The 27,129-nt window shown below is 37.6% G+C and overlaps 1 protein-coding gene across 2 annotated transcripts in view; it reads left to right on the top strand.

Moving 5' to 3' along the window:
• WNK3 (WNK lysine deficient protein kinase 3) overlaps positions 1-27,129 on the top strand; it is a 163,095-nt gene that overhangs the window by 120,075 nt on the left and 15,891 nt on the right. The window lies entirely within an intron of this gene.

The following is a 27,129-nucleotide window of genomic DNA, read 5'->3' as shown; positions in this document are numbered from 1 at the left end:
AGTGAGCATAGATGATAGATTTTAGAAAGCAGATGAATATATTTTATGTTTTCGTCTGGAAAATAAATACCCAGAAGCCTAATTATAATCCTAAAAATAGTTTTTGAAATGTTAGAAGTTAATAGTATAGGGAAATCAAATAAAGGATCAGGGGAGGAAATAATAGCAATTTAAAAAGTAATCAGACAACTATGAATCAGAGACATCCTGCTGGGGAGAGCAGTGGGAGACGGTACAAAACAAGGGAAAGAAGAGCAAAAGGGACTAACTAAGGTGATGGTGCACAGATGAATTAGTGGTAAAAATTCTATGGGGACTGCGCCTGATATAAAAGATATACAAATAAAGAAATTTAATACAAAAGAAGAAGTTAATTGGAAAATACTGTTCTAGCAAGTAGTATTTGTTGCTATCAAAGAATCTTAAATATATAGTCTTTCTATTGGATATATTTGTTTATATGTAAATGCTACAAAAATGTACCTCTGATTTTTAAAAAAGAGGATCGCTTTCCACTTAATGAATAAAGTTGTTAATCAGGCCACGTGCCATTGATTATATGTGTATAATCGAAGTTAAAAGTTGTAAGTGAACTGTGATGCCATCTGAGACATTTCAAAATGATTTGTGTTAAGCACAATAATTGCAGCTCCCCCCAATATATACAAGTACAAATCCCTCCTGTGTTATATGGCAAAGAGATATGTAAATTGTAGATAAATTAAGGTTGCTAATCAAGTGACTTTAAAATAGGAAGATTATCCTGGATTACCTAGGTGGGACTAATGTAAACACAAGAGTCCTTCAAAGTTGAAGAGGGAGACATCATCAACATGGCAGTGAAAGGATCCTAAGTCATCATACTCTCCCACAAAAGTAATTCATAAGGAGTAGAAGTGATTGATTCCCAGCATTGGACAAAGTTGGTAACCTAATTAAAGCAAAGAGAAGGCTAATGGGGGAATAAAACAAACAAACAAACAAACAAAAACAGAGCAAGGGAAAAGAAGAGACTCAGCAATTCAGAAGCTTGTGACCCTTCTACCCACTACTACCTACTCCTGGACCTCACCTACCTAACCAGTGTATATCACCCAGGAGGAAAGGTGAGACAGTTTGGTGGTCATGGAAGAAACCTGGGACATAGGAAGGCTACAAAGATCAACAGGGAAGTAAGCTGGAGCAGTAGTGCTGCTACAGCATGGGGCTGGCTGGTAAGGAGGCTTTTGGTGTTCCCCTCCCCCGCTCCCCCCAGACACCTGTAAGCTCAGTCCTGAAAACCTACTAGGAGATGACTCTGGCACCACCTAGTGACCAGAACAAAATCAGCATCCACATACACCTGAAACCAGGTGGCTTACCTGAGGCTATTCCAGGAAGGACAAACTATTCAACCACCTGTGGGAGAGCCATCAGAAGGAGCCTTATAGACCTCATCCCTATATTGGGGACCTCTAGATACTGGAAGCCAACAGGTGAAAACAGACCACAGGAGCCCCCATACTTGCCCAGCTACCTCAGAGGACTATAAAGAACACAAAGTTGAGGTGGGGAATCTCAAAAACTTATAGCACTCCACAGTTTATGACTGTCCTCTTGGAGTGCATTCTATATCCTCCCTCAATATAGAAAAAAAAGGAAACTGTAGACTCCTGGAAGACTAGTCTACCCAGTTGTGGGATGCTACCCAGGGGACTAACCTGAAACCACTAATCCTGAAACCAAGGATTAGTGAAATGAGAGCCATCATACCTCTGAGATGCTATTCTCCCCTACCTATGGATGTGTTTGTTCCTTGTTTGTTGGTTGGTTTTGTTCCTTTATGGTCAGATGGCAGATTTCTGTGCCCTTCCTTCATTTTTACCCTGGTTTTCTGTCTTCTCTAGTTTTCTCCTTTTACCCCTTAATTATTATTTCTCTTTATGTCACCTCCCCTCCATTATTCTCCTCCTTGTCCCTCTACTCCCATATAATCTTCACTTCTTCCTGTCACCTTCCTTCCATTTATACCTCTGTATGATCCTTCCTTTTCCCCTTACCCCTTCTCTCAATCCCTGTTTCTTTTAATGCCTTTTTATTGCTGAGACACACCTAGAAGTTCAATAGAGAACATCAGTCTATCCAGTCACCTCTAGCAGGCACCTTCCAGAGAGTAGGACTCAATATGTTTCTAGAGAAGCAGGACCCCACATGAGAAACTTGGCTAATATTAACTGAGATGCCAGACCTCATTTCACACAGTGGGGATCAGAAAAGCAGGGAATCTAGGTACAACACAATCAGAATATCTTCCACAGCTAACGTGTCTGGACATATACCCAATCACAGTGACTTGGACACCAAGCGACATAATCATACTACAGCAAGAGTAATCAGAAGTCATGCACACCAGCAACAGCGGCACAGGGTACCTAGAACAGAGCAAAGTCAAAGACTAACAACAGGAAGAAGAAAAATTACAAGTGATCAACCAGCCAATTCCAGAAACAGTAAACCACAGAAAGAAATTCAATCTCCAGAAAACGATAATACAGATACAGAAGAATACCTCCCCCTAACAAACAAAGAATTCCAAAAGGCCATGATGGAAACAATTAAATAGCTGAAAGAACAAGTAGAAAGCAATAAAATCACAATCAATGATCTGAAGAAGAATGTGAAGGAACTGGAGGATAATTAATCACAGGTGGAGGAGCTCAAGAACTCTGGGAAAAGCCATGAAGATAGAAGAAATGAAAGAACAAATCAGCATTATTGAAGATTCTGATATAAAAAGAATCAAAAAGAAAACAAAAGAGAAGTACAAAGGAAGAAGACTGAAAAAACATTTCAAGAAAGTTCAGATGCAATAAGGAAAAGAAATATAAGAGCCATAGGTGTCCCAGAGGGTGAAGCGAGAGAACAGGGAGCTGAAACACAGTTCAAGGGGATAATTGAAGAGAATTTCCCAATCATGGAGAAGAAAATGAAAATAGAAATACAGGTAGTCAGAAGAACATGAAACTACAACAATGGAAAGAAAGCTACAGCAAGACACATAATGGTAAATTCCCAAAGGTCCAAGATAAGGAAAAAAAAAATAAAGCTGACAAGGGGGAAGAAGCAGATAACATACAAAGGAAAAACCATCAACACTCTCCTTCCTCTATTATGGAAAAATGAAACCTTTCCATGAACAACAGAATCTCCAGAAATTCATCACTATTAAACCCTCACTACAAAAATTACAAGATACCCTAGAACTAAAACCAACAGAAGAGTGAATAGGAAGAACAGAAAAAGGTAAGGAATAGGATCACAAAAATACAAACAAAATGACAAATACAGATCCCAATATGTTAATATAACTCTGAATGTAAATGGTCTAAACACACCAATAAAAAGACAGAGTCGCAGGATGGATAAAAAAAAAACAGACCTTTTGCTGTCTACAGGAAACACACTTAACTACAAAAGATAACAATAGATCGAAAGTGAAAGGATGGAACAATGGTCTAAGCAAATGGACCAAAAAAGAAGACAGGAACAGCTATACTCATGTCAGGTAAAAAAGACTTCAACCTAAAAGTGATAAAAAGAAACATGGATGATTACCTCATTATGACTAAAGGGGACAAAACATAGGGAAGCCATAACAATTTCAACATATTTTCACCAAACAAAGGAGCACCAAAATATGTCAGACAATTATTATTATCTCTGAAAACAGTATCAGAGAAAATACATACATAGTAGATATCAGTACACCACTCTCACCATTGGATAGATCATTAAGACAAAAAATAGGCAAAGACACTAGCTCTAGTGTCTTTACTAGCATCTAGTGTCTAAACTAGCATTTAGACCTTATGTGTCAAACAGACATCTAGAGGACACTGCATCCAAAGAAATATAAGTACACATTTCTCTCAAGTGCACACAGATCATTCTCCAAAATTGATCACCTACAGGGACACAAGACGAACCATCTTCTCTGACCATGAAAGCATCAAACTGGAAATAAAACACAAAATGAAAGCAAAGAACCCTCCTACCTCATGGAAATTGAAACCCACACTACTAGAAGATCACTGGATTAATGAGGAAATCAAGGAAGAAATTTAAAAATACCTTGAGATGAATGAGAACAGGACACAACCCTCCAGAATGTATGGGGTACAGCCAAAGCAATTATACGAGGAAAATCTATAGCAACACAGGTTCATATCAAGAAACAAGAAAGAAATTTTAAAAAAATAGAAAAAAGGGAGTAAATATAAAAGTAGAAGTAAATGAAATAGAAGTTAAGAACATTTCAAAAGATCAATGAAACAAAAAGTTGGTTCTTCATAAAAAAATAAACAAAATAGACAAACCTCTACCCAGACACACAAAGAAAAAACAGGAAAAAGCACAAATAACACAAATAAATAGGTTCATAAACAAAGGAAGAGAAAACACAACAGACACAGCAGAAATCAAAAGAATAATCAGAGATTACTATGAACAGTTACATGCAAACAAGTTCAACAGCCTAGAAAAGATGGGAAAATTCCTACAACTTTGCAATCATCCAAAACTAGACCAAGAAGAAATTGAACACCTAAACAGACCAATTACAGTGTAATTGATATAGTAATCAAAACTCTCCCCAAAAGTAAAAGCCCAGGACCAGATGGCTTTACAAATGAATTCTACCAAATGTTCAGAAACGAACTTGTACCTATCCTACACAAACTCTTTCAAAAAATTGAGAGGAAGCAATACTACCAACTCTATTTTATGAAGCCAGCATTACACGAATATCAAAAGCAAGCAAGCACAACAAACAAAAAAACTACAGGTCAATCTCTAATGAACACATGCAAAAATCCTAAATAAAATCCTAGCTAATAGAATTCAACAATGCATCAAAAAGATATTCCACCATGACCAAGTAGGATTTATTCCAGAGGCACAAGGATGGTTCAACATCGGAAAATCAATTAATGTAATCCAACACATCAACAAAAAGAAAAATAACAAAATCAACACAGAACAATCAGTATCCTTCCTCTATACGTTCAATCTGAAGATGAAATCAGGAAAACTATTCCCTTTATAATTGAAACTTTAACAAAAATCAAATACTTGGGAATAAATCTAACAAATTAGATGAAGGAGCTCTACAAAGAAAATTATAAAACATTGTTAAACGAAATAGAAGAAGACATGCAGAATGGAAAGACATCCCTTGCTCATGGATTGGAAGAATTAACATTATTAAAATATCCATCCTACCAAAAGCAATTTATAGATTCAATGCTATTCCAATAAAAATTTCAATGACATTCTTCAAAGATATAGAACAAATACTGATGAAATTGATATGGAGCCAAAAAAAAAAAACAAAAAACAAAAAACAAAAAAACACAACCCTCGAATAGCCAAGGGTCTCCTGAATAAGAAATAAGGGAATGGAGGTATCACATGCCCATATTTCAAACTATACTGCAAAGCCATAATAATCAAAAGTTCATGGTACTGGAACAAGAATAGACATGTAGACCAATGGAATTGAATAGAAAAGCCAGATATAAACCCATACCTTTATGGACAGCTAATCTTTGACAAAATAGCAAGGAATATGCAATGGAACAAAGAAAGTTTGTTCAACTTATGGTGCTGGGAAAATGGCTGCTATGTGCAAAAAACTGAAGCTAGATTACTACCTTGCACCATACACAAAAACCAACTCAAAATGGATTAAAGAACTAGACATAAGACCTGAAACCATAAAATATATAGAAGAAACACTACATGACATACACCTCTGTAACATCTTTGAAGATACATCAATCACCCAGAGCAAGGATAGTGAAGAAAAGGATTAACAGCTGAGACTACATCAGAGAGTTTCTGCACAGCAAGAGACATTCAACAAAACAAAGAGACTCCACTCATTGGGAGAAAATTTTTGCATGAAATACTGATGATAAAGGACTGATTGCAAAGATACACAAAGACTGACAAAACTCAACAAACATGAACAACCCCATCATAAAATGTTCAGTAGAGCTAAAAAGACACTTCTCCAAAAAGGAACTGCCAATGGCCAATAGGCATATGAAAAAATGTTCAACATCATTTGTAATAAGGGAAATAAAAACCAAAACCACAAAGAGATACCATCGCACACTGGTGAGAATGGCACATATTAAAAAAAATAGCCACAAGAAATGCTGGTAAGGATGTGGAGTAAAAGGAACCCTCCCACACTGCTGGTGGGAATGCAAACTGGTCCAACCCCTATGGAAAGCTGTTTGTAGATTTCTCAAGCTGCTAAAAGTGGAGCTTCCATATGATCCAGCAATTCCACTCCTTGGAATCTATCCAAACGACACACACACACAAAAAAAACATTAATTCAGAAGGACACCTGTACCCCTATTTTTATTGCTGCACTAATTGTAATAGGGAAGATGTGGAATCAATCCAAACGCTCAAAAATAGATGACTGGATCAAGAATATGTGGTACATATATGCCATGGAATATTATTCAGCAATCAAAAGGATAAACTCATACCATTAATGACAGTATGGATGTAGCTGCAAGAGTGCATGTTTAGTGAAATAAGCCATAAAGAAAATAAAAATAACAGATGATTTCACTCATTGCAGGAGTATAAGGGATCAGAAAAAAGAAGTAACTGTAAAAACTAAAATCTGCAAAGAGCTATAAACCACAGACATTCTATGGGGGCAAGGAGGGGAGTAGAATCAAAACTGGAGAGGGAAGAGTGCACAGGATATGATGATGGCACTTGGGTGAATTGGTGATGGGAAGTTCACAGGGATTACATCTGAAATGAAAAAAATGTACATTGAAGAACTGTGTAAACAAAAATAAAGTAGAAGGAGGCAGAAGAGAGGGTCAGAGAAAAGATATAAATAGGAAAGCAGTATCAGAATGATGCAACATTGTCTACTTGAAGATAAAGGAAGAGGGCCACAAAATGAAGAATGCAGGGGATACTAGTATTTGGAAAATGTTGGGAAGCAGATCTCCTCTGGAACTTCTAGAAGGAATTCAAACCCACACATTGTTGATAAAAAATAGGTACTGTGTGGTTAGGACTATGATGGTTGTTATCTGTACTAAACATGTACAGATTTATTTTCCTGTCATTATTTCCTAAACAATATATAACTACTCATGTAGCATTTATACTATACTAGGTACTATAGGTAATCTAGAGATTATTTAAAGCATGTGGAAGGGTATGCATATGTTATATGTAAATACTATGTCATTTTATGTGAGGATCTTCATCCAGAGTGCTGGAACCAATCTCCATGAGATCAAGTGATGACTGTATAAGATAATAAATTTGTGTTGTTTTAAGCCCCTATATTTGTGGTAATCATTCATGCTAACAATAGGAACCAGAAACAGGACCTACTTTGATGATTCTTAACTATCAAACTGAAGGGTAGACTTGGATTGAGGGAAGACTGGGGACTTGAACATCAGACACACACAGACCTTCAGTTTAATGCTCTACCATTAATTGCTGTACATAACTTTATTCTGTTTTGTTCCCAAATAACTTATCTTTTTATGTAGTTTTGTTTCTCCAGAACTTTTACTTCCAGATTGCTTTGACTTATGATCCTAAAGAATATTTTCACTTACAAATTCCTGCTAAATGCCCTTTGTCAGATTACAGATAGGAAATTTAATTGTCCCTTTTATCTTTTTCATGCTAAGAAATGGATCAGAGGCCATTGCCTGGCCTATGGGTTACAGAGTCTGACTCTAATTCTTCAGTCTATAGGTATTGATGCAATTAGCTAGAAATGCCTGGAAGGGCCCTCCTTGGTGGCACAGTGGGTTAAAGCACAGCACTGAGAAGCTGGCCGCAGCCACTTCCGTGGAAGTTGGATCCCCGCCCCAAAGATGATCCACATGGGCAGCAGACCTCTCCTGTCTTACCTGCTGCACCCCCTCAGCATTGTACTTCGTCAGTCTGACTGTTCTGCTCCCCACTCTGTGTCTGGTGAATCTTCTCACCGCCCCTGCACCTATGGCCTGTACTATGGTGCTGTATGCATAAATAAATAAATCTTTTAAAAAAAGAAGAAAAGCCTGGAAGCACTCACCACCTAGGTTTGTATTATTTATGGTGAACCCTATAGACATTTCCTCCCCCCAAAAAAACAATGTTATGGCCAGACAAGCCCTGTGATTCTTATTGTAATTTTAATATTTCATCTGACCAACAGACATTAGAAAGCTTTGAAAAATAAGGTTAATTATCTTTTTAAAAAAAGTCATGTGAATAAATTTAGAACCCTAGTTGGCTTTATTAAACACATCCTGAATTGGACAGCATGCTTGCTGATTCTACTTTTGAGAAAGGCTGAAATTATAGTTAGGTTAGATATTCAGACTTAGTGAGGCTTGCCCTAAAGAACTCTGTTTTGGACCTGATACTTCTATTGTAACATTACTCTTAGATCCTAGAGGTCTTACAACATGCCCATGGCCACACAGCAAGGTCGTAGGGGGGGATAAAGAGAGAGTAAGAACCTTGAGTTCTGTCTTACTGGGCCATGGGTGTTGTGCATAAGGTTTTGCAGGTTCATTCTTTATTGGTGAGTTTTAAAACATAAGAGCACTTAGGCTGTTTCCTCATCCAGGCTATTATAAATAGTACTGCTATAAACACCGGAGTGCAGGTTTCCTTTTGAATTTTTCTTTTCTTTTTCTTTTTTTTTTTCTCTCTGGATAGATACCTAGAAATGAAATTGCTGGGTCATATGGTAAATCCTTTTAAATCTTTTATGAAATCTCCCCACAATAAACAAAGATATTTTAAAAAGAAATACATAATCTGAAAAAAAAAGTAAGAGCTGGGATTAAAGTGCCAGAAGGAAAGCAGTGTCACTCTTATTGAAAACGTCAAATATCTTGTCAACCTAGGGCTTTCTAAAAGAGCAGCCTGGCAGAAACTTAATGTTAGATATAATATAATATAATATTTAAAAATGCTTATAGTCAGGTACTTACATTACAATACCTCTTTCTGATCAACCATAGCTAGAGGTGTGATTTCTCATGATAAAAACAATCCTTTGATACTGTTTTTGACCCAAAACATTGTCTTTGAGATTAATCAAGTTATTATATGTTAGGTAGTCATGTATCACTTGATGAAGAAGATTTGAGAAACGCATCCATAGATGATTTCATCATTGTGTGAACACTACATTAACAGTGTCTTTTTTTGTATGCTTATGAGCCATGATGAACAAAACAACATGAGATTAAATCAAGCAGAGAGAAAACAATGCTATCAAGACATGGTGTAAACACAGGCTGCATAAGGCTGCTGCTTATCTAAAACGTTATGACTTTATGAAATCTATACCATCTCTAGGCATTAGAAATTTTGGAACTTCCAATCTATATGCTGTCCATCATTGATCAAAAAGTCACTATGCAGCACATGGCTATAATAGCTTGTTCCTTTATATTGCTGAATATTATTCCATGGTGTGGAAGTGCCACAGCTTATTTATCTATTCACCATTTGGTTTCTAGTGTTGTGTTTTACAAATAAAACTGCTGTAAATATTCATGTATAACTTTTTTGGTGACAATAGATATTCAGTTTATTTGGGTAACATACCCAGAAATAAGATATATGGTATGTATACTTAAATATTTTTTAAAGAACTACCCAGGTTTCCCAAGTAGCTACCATTTTCAATAAAAAAATGTATCAGCAACACATGAGACCTCCAGTTTCTCTGGATGCTCTTCAGTGGTTGGTATTAACCATACTCTTTATTTTAACCTATCTAATAGGCATGTGGTAGTATAATGTCATGATTTTAATTTCTATTTTCCCTAATGGTTAGTAATGATTCTTTTTTTTCTTGTGCTTGTTTGGGGTCCATCCATTTAATTCTTTGATGAAAAGCCTATTCAAGTCTTTTGTCATTTTTTGGTATCCTGTTTCATTTGTAATTGAAATTTTTATTGAGATAATTATGGGTTTTCATTTAGTTGAAGAAATAATACAGAAAAATCCTGCATACCTTCTACCCTGCTAATCCCAAATATAACATTCTTTTTAAAAAATACAGTTTGGGTTTCATAGTTGAGTTTTAAATCTTTGTAAAAATATTATAGATAAAAATTTTCCCTGGGATATATGGTCTGTAAATATATCCTATCTTTAACATGACTTTATATTCTCTTAACAGTGGCTTATAGAGTAAAAGTTTATAATTTTAATAAACTATGCTTTTTCAAAATTTTGTTTTGTGTATGAGGTTTTAGTGTCATGTCTAAGAAAGGTGCCTAATACCAGACCAAAAGATTTTCCTCTGTTTTCTCTTGAATGTTTAATGCTTTATGTTTAGATCTATGACCTATTTTGAATTACATTTTGTAGAAGGTATGATGTTTTGGGCAAGATTCTATTTTTGCTTATGGGCATTCAATTATTGCCATTTGCTGAAAAAATTATACTTTCTCCTTTAAGTATAATATTTTGCATCTATGTAAAAAATCATTTGGCCAAATATGTGCTGGTCTATTTCTGAATACTTTATCTGTTTCATTAATTTATGTTTATTTCCTATCATCAATACCAAATTATCCTGATTATTGTTGCCTTTCAAAAACTCTTTAAACTGGCTTTGCTGGAGTAATATACCAATTGCTCCATCTGTATTCTTTTTAAACCTTCTAGCTATTCTACTTGAAAATTTCAACTTAACTACACATACCAGAACTATCCTGCTGTGATTTTGATTGGAATTGTATTAAGTCAATATGTCAAATTGTAGAAAATTGACAGTTTTATTTTGTTGAATCTTACAATTAAAATATATGGGATGTCTCTATTTTTTTTTAGAGCCCTTCTGATTTGAAACCATCTGGTTCTGGATTTCTGTTTTTTAGGAATATCTTGCTTACTGTTTCAATTTCTTTGCTTATGATTGGTTGATTCAGGTTTTCTATTTCTTCCCTATACAGTCTTAGATGGTTGCATAATTTGAAGAATTTTTCCATCTTGGTTGTTTAAATTGTTTGCATATAAATGTTGATGGTAATCTCTTGATATTCCCTGAATTTCTGCAGTCATAACTTCTCTCATTTTTAAAGATTTTATTTATTATTTTTGCATAAAAGAACTGGGGTGTGGGCCAGAGTTACCGTGAGAGGATTCATCAGAGACAGAATGAGGAGTGAAACAAGTGGCCGTATTGAATTACAATGCTAAGGGGAGCAGCAGGCAAAGCAGGAGAGACCTGCTGTATGCTATGTGGATTAGCGCCCTGGCCAGAAATCGAACTCAAGCGTCAGTGTAGGCTGCCATGGTGGTAACACTAAGAATTAAACTCTAGTTCACCAGGGAGCTCCATTCTCTCATTTTTTTTTTATACTACTTGAGTTTTCTCCCTGTTTATCTTAATGAGCCTACCTAGGGGTTTGTCTACTTTGTCTAATTTTTCAAAGAACCAGTTTTGGTCTCATTGATATTTTCAATTCTTTTCTTTCTATTTCATTTATTTGTGCTCTAATTTTTATTATTTCCTTCCTTCTACTGGTTTTCCTTTGTTTCCTTTTTGGTTCTTTTCCCTTTTCCTTGAGAAAAGAAACAAGGCTATTTATTTGGCCCTATTTTACTTGATGTGGGTCTGTAGTGCTACATACTTCCCTTTTATTAATTTATTTTCATTTATTCATCTTTTATATCTTTCATTTTGTGCTTTTTTTCACTTGGCTGTAGTCCCCATGGACTTCCCACCACCAATTCACCTGTGCGCCATCAGTCCGTGTACTCTTCCCACCCTAGTTTTGATCCTATTCCCATCTCCCCACCCATAAAATGTCCCTGCTTTACAGTTGTTCCTTGTTTTTCATTTTCACTTTACTATGATTGCTTTTTTTCCCCTGATCCTTTATGCTCCTGCTTTCTAGTATTTTTCTTTTTCTTTCTGTCTTATTTCACTAAGCATGATCCCTTCACTCCATCCATATGGCTGCAAAAGGCCTGAGTTTACCTTTTTTATTTACTGAGTAATATTTGATTGTGTATAATATGAACCACATCTTTTTAATCCAATCATCTATTTTTGGACATTTGGGTTGATCCATGTATTACCTATTGTAAATAGAGCAGCAATATACATGGAGGTGCAGGTGTCCTTTTAAGTCAATGTTATTATGTCCTTTGGGTATATACCTAGGAGTGCGATTGCTGGGTCAAATGGAAGCTCCATGTTTTGCAGCTTGAGAAATCTACAAACAGTTTTCCACAGGGGTTGTACCAGTTTACATTCCCACCAGCAGTGTAGGAGGTCTCTACAACCTCACCAACATTTGTTGTTGCTAGTTGTTTTAATATGTGTCATGCTCACTGGTATGAGATGGTATCTCATTATGGTTTTACTTGGCATTTCCCTTATTACAAGTGATGTTGAACATTTTTTCATATGCCTGTTGGCCATCTACATTTACTCTTTGGAGAATTGTCTGTTTAGCTCTTCTGCCCATTTTTTGATGGGGTTGTTCACTTCATTACTTTTTTTTTTTTTCGTTTCATTAGCTCTTTATATATCTTTGTGATCAGTCCATTGTCATTGGTGTCTCTCATTGTTTTGTGTAATGTCTCTTTTTCTGTACAGAAGCTTGTTTATCCTTTCCTTCACTATCCTTGTTTTGGGTGATATATCTTTAAAGATGTTACTGAGGTGTATGTCATGTAGTGTTTTGCCCATCTTTTCTTCTAGATATTTTATGGATTTGGGGCATAAGTCTAATTCTTCAATCCATTTCAAGTTGGTTTTTGTGCATGGTGTGAGGTAGTAATATAGCTTCATTTTTGCTTTGTTTTTTGCCCCCTTTCCCAGCACCATTTGTTGAACAAACTCTCTTTGTTCCATTTTGTGTTTTTTGCTCCTTTGTCAAAAATTAGCTATCCATAAACCCATGGATTTATATCTGGATTTTCTATTTGAATCCACTGGTCTGTGTGTCTGTTCTTGTTCCAGTGCCATGCAGTTTTGATTATTATGGCTTTGTAGTATAGCTTGAAGTCTGGAAGTGTGATGCATCTGTTCTCTTTCATTTTAATTGGGAGAGTTTTGACTATTCAAGATTTCTGTGGTTTCTTATAAATCTCACTAATATTTGTTCTATTTCTTTGAAGAATGTCATTGAGATTTGTATTGGAATAGCATTAAATCTGTATATTGCTTTTAATATAGAATGGCCATATTAATGATGTTAATTCTTCCGATCCATTAGCAGGGGATGTCTTTCCAGTTCTTTGTGTATTCTTGTATTTTTTTTCACAAGGCTTTATAATTTTCTTTGTAGAGGTCTTTTGCCTGCCTTGTTAGGTTTATTCCCAAGTGTTTGATTTTTTTTTGTTTCAATTGTAATGGTTTTTTGATTTCCACTTCTTCTGATTGGTTATTTGTGTATACAAAGGCTTCTGACTTTTGGGTGTTGGCTTTATATCCTGCTACATTACTAAACTGATTAATTGTTTTAATTAGCTTTCTATGGAGTTTTCAGGATTTTCCAACTAAATTATCATATCTGCAAATAATGATAGTTTTACTTCATCTTTCCCATTTGGATTCCTTGCATGTCTTTTTCTTGTCTTATCCCTCAAGCTAAGACATAAGTACTATGTTGAAGAGCAGTGGTGATAGTGGACATCCTTGTCTTATTCCTGATCTTAACGGAAAGGATTTCAGATTTTCTCCCTTGAGTATGATATTGGCTGTGGGTTTGTCGTATATGGCTTTTATCATGTTGAGGTATGTTCCTTCTATTCTGATGTTTGAGAGCCTTAAACATAAATGGATATTGAACTTTGTGCAATGCCTTCTCTGTATCTATTGATATGATTATGTGGTTTTTATTTTTCTATTGGTTCATATAATGGATTAGGTTAATTGATTTTTATATATGGAAACACTATGTGTCCCTGAAATAAAACCAACTTGGCCATGGTGTATTATTCTTTTTATACATTGTTGGATTCTGTTGGCTAAGATTTTGTTGAAGATTTTTGCATCAGTGTTCATTAGGGAGATTGTTCTGAAGTTTTCTTTTTTTGTGTTGTCTTTGTTAGGTTTTGGTATTAGTGTGATGTTAGCTTTGTAGAATGCATTTGGTACTTTTCCTTCCTTCTTGAATTTTTAAATCAGTTTATGCAGAAAGCACACTAGTTAGTTTCTGAATGTTTAGTAAAGTTCATTTGAAAATCCATCTGGTCCTGGGCTTTTATTCTTGGGAAGGGTTTTAATTACTGCTTCAATTTCACTGCTAATAATTGGCCCTTTTAGTTGTTCTATTTCTTCTTTATCTAGCTTTGGATAGTTGTAAAGTTGTAGGAATTTGTCCATTTCTTTTTGGTTGTTGACCTTGTTTTTATATACTGGTTCAAAGTGATCTCTGGTTATTCTTTTGATTTTTGCTGTCTGTTGTGATTTCTTTAATTTATGATCCTATTTATTTTTGCTTTCTCCTTTTTTGTTCTTTGTGAGCCTGGCTAGATGTTTGTCTATTTGTATTTTTTTTTTTTTTTAAGAACCAGCTTTTGATTTCATTGATTTTTTTTTTTTTGGATTGTTTTCCTAACTTCTATTTCATTTATTTCTGCTTTGACTTTTATTATTTCCTGTCTTCTTCTGGCTTTTGAGTTATTTTATTGTAATTTTTCCAGTTCTTTAAGGTGGAGATTAGTTTGTTTCTTGTTTCTTTATGTAAGCCTGTGTTGCTATATATTTTCCTCTTATAACTGCTTTTAATACATCCATAAGTCCTCGTTATGTCCTCGTTGTCATTCTTCTCAATTTATTTTTTAATTTCTTCCTTGATCTCCTCATTGATCCAATGATCCTCTAGTAGTGTGGGTTTCAATCTACACGAGGTATATGGGTTTCTTGCCTTCTTCACATGGTTTATTTCAAGTTGATTCCTTCATAGTCAGATAAGATAGTTGGTATGATTTAGATCTTAGTGTATCTCTTGATATTTGACTTGTGTCTCAATATGTGTTCAGTCCTTGAAAATGATCTAGGTTGATCTGAGAAAATTGTGTACTCAGATATTTTTGGGTGCAATGTTCTATAGATGTCTATTAGACCCATGAGGTCTAAGTCCTTCTTTAAAGCTTTAGTTTCCTTACTTATTTTTTGTCTTGTTGAATCATCCATTGTTGAGAGTGGCATATTGAAATCTCCTACTACATATGTATTTTCTCTAATATACAGTTTCATAGATGACAATTGTTTCCTGATATATTTTGGTGAATCTTCATTTGGTGAGTATATGTTGATACGTGTTGTATATTCTTTCTGTATTGTCTCCTATCCTATGTACTGGCCCTGTGTCTCTTTTAACCTTTTTTGGTTTGAAGTCTATTTTATCTGAAATAACTATAAACTGTTCCTGACTTCTTTTCTGGTCCATTTGCTTGTAGGATTTTTTCTATCCTTTTACTTTATATTTTTAACTTTTATAGTTAGATGTGTTTTCTGGAGACAGCTGAAGCTTGGGTTCTGTTTTTTATCTAGCCTGCCACTTTGTATCTTTTTATTCATGAGTTTAAACCACTTACATTTAGACTTAATATTGATACATTGGCATTGTTTACCATTTGTTTGTCTTTTTGTGATTTTATTTCTTATTTTGATCTATTATTGTCAATCACTCTGCTGGTTTTGGCTTTAGGACTTCTTGTAGTATTTTTTGGAGTGGGGGTTTAGTCTTGACAAAATTGTGGAGTTTCCTTTTGACTGAGGATGTCCTTATTCTTTCTTTATGGATGAAGGAGAGCTTTGCAAGATAAAGTATTCTTGCTTGGCATTTGATGTCTTGGTGTTTGTTAAATATGTCCCTTCACTCTCTTTCTATCTGTAGTGTTTCTTTGGAGAAGCCTGATGTCAGCCTGATTAGTTTTCCTTTATAGGCTATTTGCTTCTTACCTTTTGTCAATCTCATTATTTTTTCCTTTTGGATTCTTAGGAGCTTTTCTATTATATGTCTTGCTGTATTTCTCCTATCGTCATGGTAGTTTGGTGTTCTTCTTGCTTTCTGTATGTCTATTTTCATATCCTTCTTACTTGGGAAATTCTCTTGAATTGTATCTGTGAACATTTTCTCGATTCCTTGGCCTCTCTCCAACTTCTGGGAGACTTATAATTCTATTTCCTTTCCTCATAGTGTCAGAAAGCTCTCAAAGTCTTTCTTCACTCCTTTTTTTTTTTTTTTAAAGATTTATTTATTTGTACATACAGAACTGGGGTACAGGCCAGAGGCTCAGGGGCGGTGAGAGGCTTCACCAGAGACAGAGTGGGGAGCAGAAGTACACTGCTGAGGGGAGCAGCGGGCGAGACAGGAGAGGTCTGCCGCGCCATGTGGTCTCCTCCGGGGCAGGCGGGATTTGAACTCACGCGGAAGTGGCTTCAGCTTCTCAGTGCAGTGCTTTAACCCACTGTGCCACCAGGGAGGGCGTCTTCACTCCTTTTAATGTTTACTTCTCTTTCCTTTTCTGTCTTCAAAGGTGCTAACTCATACTTCGATTTCATCTGTTCTGTTTTCACTGCTTTTCCCAGAATTCTTTATCTCCTCCAGTAGACTCTTAATTTCCTGCATTTCTTTTATTTCCTTTTTTAAGTTCTCATTTTCATTCTTCAGTTCATTGACTATTTTTCTCATATCATTTTTTTCCTTTTCATCTTTATTTTTGTTACTCATGATGATTCTAAAATCTCTGTCTGACAGGCTTATCAGTTCTTCTATATCTTTGTTGATTTCTGTGACTGATCTTTTTTGGTGAAGTTTTCCGCTGTGGGCTTCCTTTGTTTGTGTGAGTGTGTGTGTTTCTTCTCCCTTTCGTTAGTTTGCTAATTCTTTCTATGCATTGAGATACAGTGTCACTTGTATTGGCTGGCATTTCTTCTGGGTGCTCCAGAGGACTGATATTCAGACCAGGTCAAGGACTTATGCACCAATCCTCCACAGGATGATGATGTTGTGAGTATAGTGGTGAGCTTGATTGCTATATATGGTGACTCCTTTCCTCTGTGTTTCCACTGTTTTAAGAGGGAGTGGTGAGATTCCTAGCTTGTAATTGTGATTGGGAGATGCACGTTCTTGTTGGTTGTGGTGGTCCCTTTGTTACCTGATTTCATTAGGGGGGCTTTGTGCTCCTCTTGGCAATGGCCCCACCCATGGCCTGGTTTCCAATTTGGATGAGGTACTATGTGCAAGTGGTGGCAACTCTGCCACTGCCCAACTTCTAGATATGACCAGGTGCTTTGTGCTGCCCATTACTTGGGGTCCCCTACCTATTATGACAAGCTGCAACCAGGCCCTGCCACCCTTCCTGTTACTGGCTATGAGGTGAGCGCAGGCTGTCATACCCTGCCCAGCACCTAAGGTCCTTGAGAAAGTGCAACACTCCCCATTTACATCAGAGTCCTGCCTGTTTCATGCCCGTGGACATTCCCTGCCACTCTTGCAGCTAATGGCCAGCAGCTGAGCACAGGCTATCATGCCCTGCCCAGCACCCAAGGCCCTGGGGAGTGAAAGCACAAGGCTCCCCATTGACAGCAGATTCTCACCTGTTTCGTGCCTATGGCCACACCCTGCTGCTCTTATTGCTAATGCCAGGAGCTGAGCACAGGCTGTCTCATCCTGCCCAGCCCCCAAGTGCTTGGTGCCCCATTCATGGCAGATTCCCGCCTGCTTCAGAGCATAGGGGCACCCTGCCCAAGGCTAATGCCATGTAGTGTATGCTGACTGCCACTCCCTGCCTGACTTGCACTATCAGAAAATCACTGCTCAGGGTGGAAATGCTGCCTCCTTGCCTCTGGCTGTGTCAGGGGAACCGAGTGTTCCTGCAGGCTGCAGCCAGGCCCCTTCTTTGCCCCCACTGGTGTCAAGAAAGCTGAGTCTTATCCTTCCCACAGGTCTCACCCCAATGGATCTGTAGTAGTCCCGCTCCCTTCCATGCAAATCAACCTTCTGACCTTTACTTCTCTCTCTGGGGTTTTCACATGTTTCAACTTTTCCCAATTTCTTTCTGTTTTTTTTTTTTTTTTCTCCTCCTTTTCTTTCCTTATAGAAGTGTTCTGGATTTGTAAGGCGGGACAAGGAAGATGACGTATTGGTTGATATCTCCCACTCGTTTCTTCTTCCATTGCTTTCACCTTCCTCCTGCTACCCTTGGGTCACCAATCCTTCATAACATCTGAGTCTAGGCTGTAATTTGCTGCAGTTTCTCCCTTAATTACTATATTCAAGAGAGCACCTAATCCCCGCAACTCTTCATGGACTTGTTTGTGATGTCCATATTTCCCTTTTAGTACTGCTTTTGCTGTATGTGTCTGTCTCATACTTTCTAGAAGGCTGTGTCCTTTCTATCATTTGTATCAAGATTATTTTTATTTCTTGATTAACCTAGTAGTTATTTTCAGTAATAAGTTGTTCAGTATCCATGTTAAGAGGTTTACCTGCTTCTTTTGATAATTGATTTCTAAACTGATGCTTTTATGGGCAGAGAAGATGCTAGGTGTGATTCCAGTCTTTATAAATTTGTTATTTGTCTTGTAGCCCATTATGTGGCCAATCTTGAAAATGTTCCATGTGCACTGTAGAAAAATGTATATCCTGTAGAGTGAAGTGTCCTATAGATATCCATTAGGTACATATGGTTTAAATCTTTGTTTAAAGCTATGGTATCCTTATTCATTTTTTATGTCATTTATTTGTACATTGGTAAGAGTGGGGTGTTGAAATCGCCAAAACTTCTGTCTTCAAAATTGAACACGAGAGGGCCCTCCCTGGTGGCGCAGCGGGTTAAAGCACAGCACAAAGAAGCTTAAACTACTTCCGCATGAGTTCTATTCCCGCCTGTCCTGGAGGTGACCACATGGCGCGGCAGACCTCCCCTGACCTGCCAGCTGCTCCCCTCAGCAGTGTACTTCGTCGATCTGCCTGTTCTGTACCCCACTCTGTCTCTGGTGAAGCCTCTCACCCTCCGCATCTCTGGCCTGTACCCCAGTTCTGTATGAATAAAAAATAAGTATTTAAAAAAAAATTGAACACGAGGATCCTCTTTGGCACTGGTGCAATGTCAAACATGATTGATGTCCATAGGAACTCCAGTCGTGATTGGTTATTTTCATTCCTCCCCTGGTTTCATGGGCTTTCTGAGAGTTGTATGTATTTCCATTTTCAGTTTGTTTTGTGTGTTTCTCTATTTGGTTTAGATACTAGAGTTCCATTCAATATTTCTTGGACCGAGATTTGTTTGTTTGCACACTCCTTCAGTTTTTCTTTGTGAAGGTCTTTATTTCTCCTTTTTATTAAAGGAATGCATTGCAGATTGCAGGTTATAGTACTCTAGTTTGGCAGTTTTTGTCTATTTCAGTCACTTCATTTCATTTTCTCCTTGCAACATTTCTTGTGCAAAGTCTGGTGTTAGCCTTAACTAGGTCTGTTTATATGTTTTCTGCTTCTTCCCCCTTGCCAACTTCAATATTCTTTCTGTCTTCACCTCTTGTAAGATTCACCACTGTATGTCTAGGTAATGATCTCATTTTTTTTTTTTAATACCCCAGTGTTCGTTTAGGTTCTTGAATTTGTATATTTCCTTTTCCATGTTTGGAAGTTTTCTTCTATTTATTTATTTATTTATATTATTATTATTATTATTATTTTATGTTCTCTTGAATTTTCTTTCTAACTTTCCCTTCTGGGACACCCATTATTTTTATGTTGCCTTTTCTCATGGTGTTGAAGTTCAATAAGTGTTTCTTTGGTTTTTTAAACTTCCCTTTTTCTTCCATAATTTTTACTTTGTTTCACTTTTTCTTCTTCCATATTGTTTCTTTATAAATTTTTATTTTCTTGTTCACTGATTCACTTTACCGTTTTGTTTATTCTACTTCTATAGAATTCTATAGTGCATATAAATCTCTTTTATTCTATTTTCATTCTACAACTCCTTTATATCCTCTATCAGAGTATCATTTTCAATTTCCTCTTTGTTGATTTTATTTCTCAGGACCTTTTCTTTTTTCATGAATTTATTTTTTGAGATTTTTTAAAATATTGTAATAGTTTATTTTTACCTCATTTTGTACCTTTTTCCATCTCAGTTGCAATCCCCGTGAGCTTCCCATCACCAAATCACCCATATGCCATCACCATAGTCCTGTGCACTTCCCCCCATTACCAACTCCACCCCCATAAAATATCTCTGGTATATAGTTGTTCATTATTATTTTCCCCCCAGGTCTTTTATGCACCTACTACGGGTGAAACCATCCATTATTTTTCTTTATTTTTCTGGCTTCTTTCACTAAGCATGATCCCTTCCAGCTCCATCCATGTTGCTGCAAATTCATGAGCTTATCTTTTTTGATTGCTGAGTAATATTTCATTGTGTATATGTACCACATCTTTTTAATCCAGTCATCTACTTTTGGGTATTTGGGTTGATTACATGTCTTTCCTATTGTAAATAAAGCAGCAATAAACATGGCAGTGCAGGTGTCTTTTGAATCAGTGTTGTTGTGTCTTTTGGGTAGATACCTAGAAGTGGGATTGCTGGGTGAGATGGTATCTCATTGTGTATTTTTAAATTTTTTTTTATTTCCTCATTGATCCAGTGGTCCTCCAGTAGTGTGGGTTTCCATGAGGTCTCCATGAGGTAGGTGGTTTTCTTGCCTTCTTCACATGGTTTATTTCTAGTCAGATTCCTTCATGGTCACAGTATACAGTTGGTATGACTTCAATCTTAGTGTATCTATTGATATTTATCTTGTGACCCAGTATGTGGTCACTCCTAGAGAATGATCCATGTGGATTTGAGAAAAATGTGTACTCAGATTTTAGGGAGTGCAGTGGCCTATGGATGTCTATTAGACCCATGATGTCTAGGCCCTTGTTCAGAGCTTTAGTGTCCTTGCTTATTTTTTGTCTTGTTGATCGGTCCATTGTTGAAAGCGGTGTATTGAAGTCTCCTACTATGTATATCTTTTCTCTGATATTCGTTTTCATAGGTGACAGTAATTTCCTGATATATTTTGGTGCTCCTTCACTTGGTGTGTATATGTTGATGAGTGTTGTGTCTTCTTGTTGTATTGTCCCCTTAATCATAATGTAGTGGCCTTCCATGTCTCTTTTAACCTTTTTTAGTTTGAAGTCTATTTTGTCTGATATAAGTATAGCTGTTCCTGCATTCTTTTTTGGTCCATTTGCTTGTAGGATGTTTTCCATCCTTTTACTTTCAGACTATTTTTAATCTCTTGTAGTTAGATGTGTTTCCTGTAGACAGCAGAACTGTCTTTTTATTGATGAGTTTATGCCATGTACATTTAGAGATAATATTGATGTACTGGCACCTGTATTTGCTATTTTGCTTGTCTTTTGGTGCTTTTGTTCCTTGTTTTGATCTGTTCTTTATGATTTTTTTTAAAGATTTATTTATTTGTGCATACAGAAATGGGGTACAGGCCAAAGGCTCAGGGGCGGCAAGAGGATTCACCAGAGACAGAGCGGGGAGCAGAACAGGCAGATTGACGAAGTACACTGCTGAGGGGAGCAGCGGGCAGGTCAGAAGAGGTCTGCCACGCCATGTGGTCACCTCCGGGGCAGGCGGGAATCAAACTCATGTGGAAGTGGCTTCAGCTTCTCAGTGCTGTGCTTTAACCCGCTGTGCCACCAGGGAGGACCTCTTTTTGATTTTTCTGTTGGTTTTGGCTTTAGGACTTCCTGTAGTATTTTTTGGAGTGGGGGTTTTGTCATGTCAAAATTGTAGTTTCTGCCTGTCTGGGAATGTCTTTATTCTTTCTTTGTAGAGGAGGAAGAGCTTCACAGGATAAAATATTCTTGACTTTGGAGTTTGTTGAGTATGTCCCTCCACTCTCTTCTTGGCTAATGTTTCTTTGGAGAAGTCTGTTGTCAGCCTGATTGGTTTCCATTTATAGGTTATTTGTTTCTTCTTGTCATTCCATTATCTTTTTCTTGTTTTATATTCTTGGTAGTTTTAATACGATGCGCCTTGTTGTATTTCTCCTATTGTCATGACAGTTTGGTGTTCTTCTTGCTTCTTGGATGTCCACTTTCATCTCCTTCATGTTAAGGAACTTAACTTCTATTATCTCTGTGAATATTTTCTCAATTCCTTGGCCTTTCTTACCTTCTGAGATACCTATAATTCTGATATTTCCTTTCCTCATGGCATCAGATAGCTTTTGAAGTGTTTCTTCATTCCTTTTCCTTTTTGCTTCTCTTTCTTTTTCTGTTTTTATTTTCTTTGTTTCTGTGTCTTCAAGGGAGCTGATTCATTCTTCCACTTCATCTATTCTGCTTTTATTTCTTTCCACAGCATGCTTTATCTCCTCTAGTAGCCTTTTCATCTCCTGCATTTCTTTTATTTCCTTTTTTAAGGTCACATTTCCTTTGTTCAGTTTGTTGATTATTTGTCTCATCATTTTCTTTTTCATTTCCTTTCTTCAATTCGTTGATTATTTGTCTCATCATTTTTCCTTTTCATTTCCATTCTTCAATTAATTGATAGTTTGCCCCATATCATGTTTTTCCTTTTCAACTTCGTTTAGTTTGTTTATCATGATGGTTCTAAATTCTTTATCTGAAAGGCTGAGCAGTTATTCTATTTCTTTGGAGATTTCTGGTGACTCATCTTTTTGTGGTAAATTTTTCCCCTGTGGACTTGCTTGGGTATTTGTGTGTCTTCTTTTCCCTGTGATTTATTTTCTAATACTTTCTATTTGTTGAGACACAGTGTTGCTGTTATTGGCTGGCATTCTTTCTGGATGTTCCTTCTGGGATGGCGGAGGGACATCCAGATACTTTGGTTGTGAAAGATGTTCTGAGCTGTCTTTTACTTCAATATCTCCTGTTTTTCTGGCCTCCACTGTGTGGAATTGTGTCTGTAGTCTCAGCCAGTAACAGCTAGGGTTCTCTTGTGGTGTTTAGTTTCTTCCAGTAACATGTTGAGTCCTAGTCTCTAGAATGTGCCTGCAAGAAATGCCTGGATGACCTGATTTTTTTTTGTTGAATTTTTTTGTTCCTTCTGGGTATATCTAGAAAGAATAATGGAGTTAAGAGGGAGTAGGGAGTGAGATGAGACGTTAGGGGAGTGGGGAGTACAATAATGAAATGTAATAGGAAGGCAGTTGATAGTCGGAGGTGAAGGTTAAATGGGGGAAGAAGGGGAGGAGAAGGAAATGGAGGGAAACTGTCAGGAGAAGAGGCAGTAGAAATAATAATGTTGGAGAGGAAGGAGAAGTTAGAGGAGACAGAAAACGAGGGTAAGAATGAAGGAAAGTTACAGAAATCTACCAGCTGAATAGTTCAGGTACTGAACAAACAAATGACAAATACCTCCATGGTAGGGGATAATTGCCTCTCAAAGTCTGGTCGCTCCCAGTTAGCTAGTCCTTGTGGTTTTATGCTGGTCCCCTGGGGAGTACCTTAATACTGAGTGAAGTAACATTCCCAGAGTCTGCAGTTTCATTTGGCTTTATTTTTTATCCCCTGATATTTGGGCTAGTAAAGAAGTTCCTGAGGTTCCTTTCCACCCAGGGTCTCCTGGAATCTAGGAGCCTCCATAGCAATGGCTGGCCCTGAGGGCTTCCTCCTGGTGATTCTACTTCAGGCAGAGGTGGGTGCAGAGGTTGTGGGGAGAGCCGGAAGGGCTGCAAGCCTCCCAGCTGTGCCAGCTGCCAGTCTTCCCTCCCTACCTCCGGGGCTCTATGCTCCCACTTTGAGCAGTCTTTCCCCACTGCTTGGTGTCCACTCACAGAAAGGAGTTGTCTTTCTTTACTTCCAAGGCTTTATTGGCAGGTTTTGTGGGTAGATGTGGGAAGCAGGCAGAAGAGCAGCAAGCTTCAAATCTGCGGCACTTCCTAGCACCCCTCTATGCTTGGATGTGCCCATGGGGAGAGGGAGTAGGGCTGCTCTTTAGAAGCCTTGCAGGCCTCCCTGTGGCTGGGCCTGTGGTAGAGCTAGTCCAGCAGGTTCTCTTTACCTCCCTCCTCTGTGTCTCTCCAGTGGGGTCAGGGGTTCAGGGAGCACCATAAGGGCTTCAAACCTCCCTGTTGCTCCAGCACCAGTTCTCTCTCCCCACCTCCAGGGTACTATGCACCCACCCCTAGCAGTAGTTCCCTGCTGCTTGGGGTCCACTCACCAAGCTGAGTTGTCTCTCTTTACCTCCAGGGCTTTACCAGCAGGTTTTGTGAGTAGGTGTGGGAAGCAGGCAGAAGAGCAGCAAGCCTCCCCTCTGAGGCACTTCCTAGCGCCTGGGTACCTGGGCGCTCCTGGATCAGAGCACCCCAATGGCTGAGTCTCCCTCAGTTATCTTTCTTCTGGTGAGTCCAGGCTGTTCTCATTTGGGTTTAAACTTATACTATGTAAGTCTATGGTCCGTTTTGATTCTTTTCTGTCCTGTGTGAGCCTGGAGGCAGTGAGTTCAGCATCTTCGCTCTGCCACCATCTTGCAGGAGCTCCCGTGAATTTCTCTTTTTAAAAATATATTCTAAAGGGCAAGTTTATCATAAAAAAGGAAATGAAAATAAGGGACACTTTTACAGATACAAGTGAACAGAAAATCTCCTCTAAAGGACAGGTTTGCTAAAAGAGGCCTGCGTAGTCACAGGCAGGTAACCTTGGACGGAAACCTGCCTCTGGTGCTTTCCAAAGGGAAGACTGGGGATGAAAAGAAACCTGCATAGTCACAAGTGGGCAAAAGAGCTGCTACCTCATGAATTTATTGTTCCATGTTTCTGAATCTGTTCATCGTCTTTAACATGACGAGCTTGAATTCCATATCAGAGTGGATGAGTACACCTTCCTTGTCTTTGTAATTGAGTTCTGAAGGTCTTTTCTTTTAATGTGGTTTATTATGCCCCTTCAGATTCCTGTGGTCATTCATTGTGCTATTTCATGCTGCTCTGTATCTGGCCTCTGCTAGGCAATTCTGTGCCCCTCCCATGCTAGAACAGGGAAATTACTAGAGGGAAACTAGGATTTCTCGTGGTATTGTTTGGAGTGTGATTTAGTATTAATGAAATTCTGGAGTTTCCGGGCCTTCCCTGATGGCACAAGGGGTTACAGTGCAGCACTGTGAAGCTATCCACAGCCACTGCAGCCATGAGTTTGATCACTGGCCAGGGTGGTAATCCACAAGGCACAACATATCTCTCCTGTTTCTCCTACTGCTCCCCTCAGCACTGTATTTCAGTGCACCTGCCTGTTCTGCTCCCCTTTCTGACTCTGGTGAATCATCTCACCCCCTGCACCTCTGCCTTGTACTCCAGTCATTATATGCATAAATAAATAAATCTTTTTTTTAAAAAAGGAAATTCTGGAGTTTCTGTTTGTCTGAGAAGGTCCTTATTCTTTCTACAAAGAGGAAGGAAAGCTTTGCAGCATAAAGTATTCTTGGTTGGCATTTGTTGTCTTGGAGTTTGTTGACTATTTCCCTCCACTCTCTTCTTGTCTGTAGTGTGTTTTTGGAGAAATCTGATGTCATCCTGATTGGTTTTCCTTTATATATTATCTGTTTCTTCTCTCTTTTCAGCTTCATTTTTTTTTTGTCCTTGTCTTGGATTCTTGGGAGCTTTACTGTTATATATGTCTTGCTGCTTTTTTCCTTCCATCGTGGATGCTTAGTATTCTTTTGGTTATTCTATGTCTATTTTCATCTCCTTCTTCGTGCTTGAAAGTTTTCTTTATCTCCGTGAATATTTTCTCCATTTCTATGTCTCTCTCCTCTCCTCCTGGATTCCTATAATTCTTATATTTCCTTTCCTCATGGAGTTTGATAGTTCTCAAAGTTTTTCTTCTTTTCTTTCTTTGTTGTTTTCTTTCATTTTTCTGTTTTGATTCTTCTTATTTCTGTATCTTCAAGACTGATTTGTTCTTCCTTTTCACCTATTCAGTCTCATTGCTTTTCCCTGAGTTCTTTCTTTGCTTATCTTTTAATCTCCTGTATTTCTTTCTCTTCCGTCTTTAGGTACTCAATTTCAGTTTATGAGACAACTTTTGTTTTTATTACCAACCATAAATAAATAACTGGTACCTTCTCTCTCAGGTATTTCCTAGTAATATGGCAGAGGTTTTCAAAGTTTCCTATGGTCATTTCTCCTAGAATTCCTTTTAATTCTAGGTTAGGCATCAACTGAAATCACAACCTTGGGCATCTGAGTTGTGCCAGCACTTTACTATTATTTTAATAATGTCCTGGGGGTGTGCTTTCATCTGCTTCACCTTCTACCCTCACCATTTGTACATCTGAGTGTCCTAAACTGAGATCTGATTGAAATCAAATATCTACCACATTCTGAATAGGGATTGTCCCAAGTAGCTTTATATTCAGATAAAATGTTGACTACGCTCTGGGCATAATACTTTTAAGAGAGCTCAAAAAGATGTCTGAGATATTCAATGTATACAATGCTACTGGCTTTTGGCTACTACAACACTGAGTGCCACAAGTTAAAATGTCACAGACACAGACCCCCTGTTGTTTGTTCTTGATAAAATGATGTTTTATTTTGTTCTGTGTCTTTGGATAATTGTCAGATATCTGAAATTGTTGGCTTTATTTATACGCCTGTATTTTCATTGTTTTAAGAGCAGGTTCACCTAGGTCATTACTCTGTACTTTTTTTAATCTATGTCCTCTCTTTTTAATTTTCAGTAGGATTTGTGTTGCTTTTATGTTCTTCTTTCTTAAATTCCTGGAAGAGAGCCTCCCTGATAGTGAAGTGGTTAAAGAGGGTGCTATCAAGCTATCAGCAACCACTGCAGCATGAGTTCCATCCCCTCATGGAGAGGGAGCTAACCCATGTGATGAAGCAGACCTTTTCTGTCTTACCTGCTGCTACCCTCAGCAGTGAATTTCAATCTGCCTGTTTTGCTCCCCACTCTAGTGAGTCCTCTCACACTTCCCACACACACACACACCTCTGGTCTACACCCCAGTTCTTGTATGCATAAACAAATAAATCTCTTTTAAAAATCATGTAAGAACTGTTCAGTGAGATAATCTGAATTCTCTAGATATTTCTTTTCAGACAATTGCAAATTG

Source organism: Condylura cristata, unplaced genomic scaffold (assembly GCF_000260355.1).
Source record: "Condylura cristata isolate star-nosed mole 26May11 unplaced genomic scaffold, ConCri1.0 scaffold00053, whole genome shotgun sequence".
In the NCBI taxonomy this organism is placed as follows: domain Eukaryota; kingdom Metazoa; phylum Chordata; class Mammalia; order Eulipotyphla; family Talpidae; genus Condylura; species Condylura cristata.
The sequence above is the reverse complement of the archived record's forward strand: the minus strand, read 5'-3'. Positions and strand labels throughout refer to the sequence as shown.